General features: G+C 48.7%; 1 protein-coding gene across 3 annotated transcripts in view; it reads left to right on the top strand.

Moving 5' to 3' along the window:
• Positions 1-3,252: 3,252 nt before the first annotated feature.
• LOC144806176 (uncharacterized) overlaps positions 3,253-6,696 on the top strand; it is a 40,272-nt gene continuing 36,828 nt past the window's right edge. For 2 of the 3 annotated variants that reach the window (XM_078672598.1, XM_078672597.1), the window contains exon 1: positions 3,253-3,419. The gene's annotated coding sequence lies outside the window, so the exon portion shown is untranslated. Of the gene's footprint in view, positions 3,420-3,456; positions 3,570-6,696 lie in introns of those variants that run through there. The other variant, XM_078672596.1, reaches the window with a different exon arrangement.

Raw genomic sequence — 6,696 nt, 5'->3', positions numbered from 1 at the left:
GAGTGGTTTATAGCCGCTGCCAAAAGGACCACTGGACATAACTTCTTCAAACAGTATATGTCCATCTTCACCATTGACCCAGTAATGCACACCAGAATCGGAGTCCTCAAGGACAACTGTGACAATCAAACCACACACACAGGTATCTAGGTAATCCATAGGATTGCTTCTGTTGTGGGGTGGGAAGGGGGAATTCCATAAATCTAATGCCATTTAAATATAATTAAATTGGGGACTTTACTGTAAGGAAAATAGTACTTCAAGGAAGTAAGCGGCCACTAAGGCATTTATGCCACACACATGTTTATTTGTTGACAGGAAAATACACTATGTAAAATGTTTCAGTAACTGACAGCTTTTGGTTAAACCTGGGCAGAATCATTCAAATTCAAACTTTGTTGACAACGAATTAGAAATGTATTGTTGTGTGTACAGCGCCCTAGGCCATAAGAGCCCACACAAAAGCTTCAAATTTAAGTTTTCTAATGTTACTAAAAAGACCATGAGACTGAAGATAACAAGCATTTGCAATGCAACAGGTAGGCCATTTACACGAGTTTAAGCTATTGGGATTGTAAATGACAAAGCATTTTATTTATGTTTTGAAACCCAAAACATAAATAAAAGGCATTGTCATTTACAATGCCAATAGCTCAAACTTGCGTAAATGTGAGACCAATTGCTTTGCAAATGCTTGTTCCAGTTTGTTGCGGGTCCAAACACCCATTTGGTAGCAAGTAGTGGGTTTACTTCAACTGCCTGGTATTTAGTAAACATCAAATGAATTGCTAGTGAGCTGCCAACTATCAGGGTCGCACTGAGATAGAGAATATTTACGGGCACCAAAATAAAAATGCTCACCATTAGTGAATAGCTGAAGAAGTGGCATCTATAAGCTAACTGTAATGCACAGTTATCATGCAAAAGGAAATTAATAATAGACTACTGCGTAGAATATCTATGCAATGCAGTAAAAAAAGTACATAGATATGCAAGTCAGATTCAGAGAGCACTATATTCATTCTATATCATGCATTACAATATTTTAGCTTTTTCCCACTGGAAACTTGCTCTGCCCAATAAAAGTCAATGTTAACATGTTCCCCCACGTTTCATTAAAACTCTCCCACATTGTTGTACCAAAATACATTTAAGCCTTCTTTATTTATGTACATGAGGGTATACACTGCTCAAGTGAGTGCTTATATTACGTGAATCACGGTTCATTACCATTAAAGAGAGGCATATTAGACTTGCAATGTCCTCTGAAACCTATTTTTTGTTTTGTTTAGGACTCGTGCCCCCTGTACTTTTCATTTTTGTACTTGCGGTTTGCTGTTTTCAGTATCTGTATGGACTTAAATATACAAAAGTGATGTTATTACAATCCTTAAAATAGCAAATGTGTCACAAATTGTGGCTTACGTGAGGACGGAGGGACAGGAGACTGATTAGTTAAGTGGTGAATAAATACACCAGCCTCGTCACACTCACACTTCTTTGAAAACTTGACAAGCCTGTCTGCTCAACTGCGACCCCTTTTCGAAGAACATGGAAATACACATGTAGCTGGGGTGGTCGCCGGGAGGATCTAGATCAGTGATACTCAAAGTACGGCCCGGGGGGCGCATAAAGCCCTTCAGGTCTTTACTTGCGGACCCCTGGGCAGCAGCAGCACTGGGCTGCCGTTTACTTGACTTAGAACTAACATGAAAAAGAAACGTACATATACAGCAAACACTTATTTAAAGGTTAATTGCAGTTAGGAAAAGGAAGTAACTAGGCCGTTAACTTTAGGAACACCTTCATTCTTAAAGGCAGCCACTAGATATACATGCTTTGTTTCCCTACCCCGACTTTACACCGTGCTGGCATCAGTGCGGCCCTCGGTCACACCACAGACCAAACTTTGCGAAAATGTTTGTGAGTACCTGTGACCTAGATCAACAAAATGCGGGAGTAGTTAGACAGGAGGACGAAACAGAACCTTGCATCTCTAAAAGGCACAAACAGGAACCAATTAAAACAAGCATTGGCATAGCCAATAGGTCTCACCTTTGGGACCTTATAAGTGTTTAGCCATGCAGCAGTTGATGTTGTTGCACCAAGGATATTGTGCTGGATAACTAAACACGTATAAGGTCCCAAAGGCGAGACCTACTGGCTATGCCAATGCTTGTTTACCTGATGGGCATTGGCTGACCGCTGCCTGGTTACTGAGGCCCTGGTGAGGTTGAGACATATTTGGGGGAGTTTTATCCTCATCAGATGATGCTGTGCAGGCCCAGCCCAGGTGCAATGAGGCGCATCGGTGCTGCCTGGGAGTGCGTTGCCAATGCTTGTTTACCTGATGGGCATTGGCTGACCGCTGCCTGGTTACTGAGGCCCTGGTGAGGTTGAGACATATTTGGGGGAGTTTTATCCTCATCAGATGATGCTGTGCAGGCCCAGGTGCAATGAGGCGCAGTCGGTGCTGCCTGGGAGTGCGTTCTTTCACTTTCGATTGACGGGGCTGCCCCCCTCCACTCTGGTGAGAGCCACAAACGGAATTTAGGTCAATATTCTCATCACAGACTTTTCAGGTGAAACAAATGTCCCCGTTTGCTGAGGCCTTGAAAAGAGCGACCCAACTCCAGCAGTGAGGGCCAATGAGCATTGTTGAGACAAAATAATCAACAACAACAACAACAAATGAATCCCGGACAGCAGGCTGGAGTCCCTCCCAGCAGCAGACAGTCTTTGTATCCCATGGCCTCACCTGGTCGCCGGGCCTCACCTGGGGTTTATTTCGGGGCCTGGGCTCCCTGCTGAGGGTCATGACCTCACCTGGGGTTTATTTCGGGGCCTGGGCTCCCTGCTGTGGGTCTGGCCTCACCTGGGGTTTATTTCGGGGCCTGGGCCCTCTGTTGAGCCCGAGTGCAGGACTGAACCATGAGCGCGGGGTAAAGAGGCCTTGGATTAACTGCGCATGCGCGGAGGACAGACACCTCTCCCACCAAGGACCACGAGGCGCCTCGCGACACAGCAAACGCTGAGATTTCAGGGCAAAGCGTCTCGGGTTGGCTCCTCTATATTGGGGGAAGTGTCTTTGCTCTGCGCAGGCGCAGTGAGACTGAGTATCTTCTGTCCAGGGCACAGGCTGCACTCCGAGCAAGGCCCTAACTCGGCGATAGAAAGGAATGTCTTCGCTCCGCACATGCGCAGCAGTGACGAGCGGTCCTGCGCGTGCGCAGCCGTGAGACGCCATGTTTTGTTCGCGCGCCTGTGGCTCGGCGTGAGCGTGCGCGTCACTCCTGGGGCAATAACACACCGGGACACACTCCTTACAGGCAGCCGGGCCCCCGGTGCCGGACTCAGCGGGGCTGCCCCCACCTCTCCCCAAGGCCCTGCAGCCTCCACTGAGCGGTGCACAAGGAGAGGTGAGGCACTCTAATCCCAGTTTCCAAGCTCCATTGGTACTGGACTCTTTGCGCATGCTGGAGACAGTGTCTGTTTTCCGCGCATGCGCAGTTGCCCGGCGCGTGAGACTGACCATGCTAAGCCTGGCGGCAGCAATCCCCGTTTCTAAGGTGCGTTGGTCGCTTTGTATCTGGGACATTTAAACAGCCGCGGGGGCTGGGGGAAGCTTGGAGCTGCTGCTGCTGCGCCCCCAGTGTGGTCATGGGGCGGCGGGGGGAGCATTGAAGTGTTGAAGGAGCCGAGTCAGGCACCGGTCACTCCTTGTACAGACCCTCCGAGGGACCATAAGAGGGTCAGTCACCGGTCACTCTTTGTACAGACCCTCCGAGGGATCATAAGAGGGTCAGTCACCGGTCACTGCTTGTACAGACCCTCCGAGGGATCACAAGAGGGTCAGTCACCGGTCACTCCTTGTACAGACCCTCCGAGGTATCATAAGAGGGTCAGTCACCGGTCACTCCTTGTAAAGACCCTCCGAGGGATCATAAGAGGGTCAGTCACCGGTCACTCCTTGTACAGACCCTCCGAGGTATCATAAGAGGGTCAGTCACCGGTCACTCCTTGTACAGACCCTCCGAGGGATCATAAGAGGGTCAGTCACCGGTCACTCCTTGTACAGACCCTCCGAGGGATCATAAGAGGGTCAGTCACCGGTCACTCCTTGTGCAGACCCTCCGAGGTATCATAAGAGGGTCAGTCATCGGTCACTCCTTGTACAGACCCTCCCAGGGATCATAAGAGGGTCAGTCACCGGTCACTCCTTGTACAGACCCTCCGAGGGACCATAAGAGGGTCAGTCACCGGTCACTCCTTGCACACACCCTCCGAGGGATCATAAGAGGGTCAGTCACCGGTCACTCCTTGTACAGACCCTCCGAGTGATCATAAGAGGGTCAGTCACCGGTCACTCCTTGCACAGACCCTCCGAGGGATCATAAGAGGGTCAGTCACCGGTCACTCCTTGTACAGACCCTCCGAGGGATCATAAGAGGGTCAGTCACCGGTCACTCCTTGTACAGACCCTCCGAGGGATCATAAGAGGGTCAGTCACCGGTCACTCCTTGTACAGACCCTCCGAGGGATCATAAGAGGGTCAGTCACCGGTCACTCCTTGTACAGACCCTCCGAGGTATCATAAGAGGGTCAGTCACCGGTCACTCCTTGTACAGACCCTCCGAGGGATCATAAGAGGGTCAGTCACCGGTCACTCCTTGTACAGACCCTGCGAGGGGTCACAAGAGGGTCAGTCACCGGTCACTCCTTGTGCAGACCCTCCGAGGGATCATAAGAGGGTCAGTCACCGGTCACTCTTTGTACAGACCCTCCGAGGGATCATAAGAGGGTCAGTCACCGGTCACTGCTTGTACAGACCCTCCGAGGGATCACAAGAGGGTCAGTCACCGGTCACTCCTTGTACAGACCCTCCCAGGGATCATAAGAGTGGCAGTCACCGGTCACTCCTTGTACAGACCCTCCGAGGGATCATAAGAGGGTCAGTCACCGGTCACTCCTTGTACAGACCCTCCGAGGTATCATAAGAGGGTCAGTCACCGGTCACTCCTTGTACAGACCCTCCGAGGGATCATAAGAGGGTCAGTCACCGGTCACTCCTTGTACAGACCCTCCGAGGGATCATAAGAGGGTCAGTCACCGGTCACTCCTTGTACAGACCCTCCGAGGTATCATAAGAGGGTCAGTCACCGGTCACTCCTTGTACAGACCCTCCGAGGTATCATAAGAGGGTCAGTCACCGGTCACTCCTTGTACAGACCCTCCGAGGTATCATAAGAGGGTCAGTCACCGGTCACTCCTTGTACAGACCCTCCGAGGGATCATAAGAGGGTCAGTCACCGGTCACTCCTTGTACAAACCCTCCGAGTGATCATAAGAGGGTCAGTCACCGGTCACTCCTTGTACAGACCCTCCGAGTGATCATAAGAGGGTCAGTCACCGGTCACTCCTTGTAAAGACCCTCCGAGGGATCATAAGAGGGTCAGTCACCGGTCACTCCTTGTACAGACCCTCCGAGTGATCATAAGAGGGTCAGTCACCGGTCACTCCTTGTAAAGACCCTCCGAGGGATCATAAGAGGGTCAGTCACCGGTCACCACTTGTAAAGACCCTCCGAGGGATCATAAGAGGGTCAGTCACCGGTCACTCCTTGTAAAGACCCTCCGAGGGATCATAAGAGGGTCAGTCATTTCATGGTTTTGCAGATTCTGTTTTCTGAGGAAACCAAAGCCCCCCTCAAGATGCCACATTTGTCATACACCAGGTACTCCTGCAGTGCAATTAGGATGATGATAGCAAGATATGGGCTGGATCTGTGCCTATACCTGCGTACAATGAGTGTCATTTAAGCAATACATATTCGGAGGCACGAATGTGTGTTTGTCGACATGGCCGAACAGACTATTCAGTGGACTAATAATTACTGTATCGAGTTACTCTTTCTCTTAACTATAATACACTTGCACCGATTATATGGGGCCCCGGACTGAAAGCTGGGTGTTTCCGGTTATCATACCAGATTTGGGCACACATACTCATCCAATATGGCGTAGTTTACCTATAGACTACATTTACACAGATATGATTCATTGTCTCTGTATAATGTGTGTGTGATGTATCGATCTCTGACACTACATTGTTATGAGCAGCTCTATAAAACAAATAAAACGTATATGAGAAGGTAAGTACCCTTCCATTTTCATAACTTGATTTTGATAGAAAGTGTCACTCTAAGTGTCACACATTTGGTCGTTTGAAGTCATTCATAAGTACACTGAAACTATGAAAATGTCACACATAAGCAATCTGAAACCTTGGCAGCTATGGAGATTTAGTGTGCCTCACTCACATAAATGCACTTTTTGCATCAGAGAGTGATTGATACTGCCAGGATTCTGTTCCAGTGTTAGCCAGCCAGGTGTTCGCTTGGGAACATTTAAGGGATGCTACTAATATTATGATAGTAGTATACCAGGGGGGTTAGCGTTCTTCTTTGCCGCTTTATGTAGCTCATACAGTCTCAATCTCCCTGATGTACGTACTGTACTATGCAAAGGGAGACCAACTTGGCCCTTCAAAAGAGGTTGGAGAAGCAAAGATCATTCATGGAAATGAATTAATAGTTCAAAATGTAATTTTAGATTAGGAATAAAGGAATAGGTTATCTGATTTAAAATAATCAATACTGTGTCTGTCAAACTGTTTTTTGTAAAGAGAGTACCACCA

The sequence above is a fragment of the Lissotriton helveticus genome (assembly GCF_964261635.1).
Source record: "Lissotriton helveticus chromosome 1_1 unlocalized genomic scaffold, aLisHel1.1 SUPER_1_unloc_50, whole genome shotgun sequence".
Taxonomy (NCBI): Eukaryota; Metazoa; Chordata; class Amphibia; order Caudata; family Salamandridae; genus Lissotriton; species Lissotriton helveticus.
Note: the sequence above shows the minus strand (reverse complement) of the source record. Positions and strands in the feature narration are given on the sequence as shown.